A 746-nucleotide genomic window follows, 5' to 3' on the forward strand; every position below is an offset into this window, starting at 1 on the left:
ATAGAGAAGCTGTGGTATATTCACACAATGGAATACTAGGCTGCTTTGAAAAACAAGGAACTCATACAATATTATTCAAAATGGGTGAACCTGGAGGACATTATGCTGAGTGAAATATCTCAGTCACAAAGGACAAATACTGCATAGTGCCACTGTTGTAAAACAGGACTAACATCAGGGTTGGGGGGGAGACTGGAAAAAAAATGGGATAAATTATGTATACTGCATTGAAACAGATGAGGGAGAACACTGTTTAAAAGGGATATGTGATTAGTTATTTTTGTCATGACAGGAGTCCAGAGTGAAGGCTACATAGTGGAGTGGAGCTGAGGGGAGGGATTGTAAACAATGGGGGAACTTTTCATTTACTTTTCAAAGAAAAGAGTGTACTGGGGGACAGGGAGAAAAGTGCAACAATGAATGAATGGAAATTCAAAGTCTCCGTAAATTTTCATTAAAATTAATAAAAAAAGATAAAAAAGAAAAGCAATGTAATAGAGCACATTAATAAAGCAAAGAATAAGAACAAAAAAAAGAAAAGAAAGAAACAGATGAGAGAGAGAGAGACAGGGAGAGAGAGAACTGTTTAAAAGGTATATATGATTAGGTATTATTGTCATGACAGGAGTCCAGAACAAAGGCTGCATAGTAGAGTGGGCTTGGTGGGAGGGATTGTATAACAATGAAAGAATTTTTCTTTTACTTTTCAAAGAGAGGAATGAACTGGAGGGGAGGGATGGGCAGGG

The sequence above is a fragment of the Elephantulus edwardii genome, unplaced genomic scaffold (assembly GCF_000299155.1).
Source record: "Elephantulus edwardii isolate Elephantulus edwardi_28Jun2011 unplaced genomic scaffold, EleEdw1.0 scaffold00110, whole genome shotgun sequence".
NCBI lineage: Eukaryota > Metazoa > Chordata > Mammalia > Macroscelidea > Macroscelididae > Elephantulus > Elephantulus edwardii.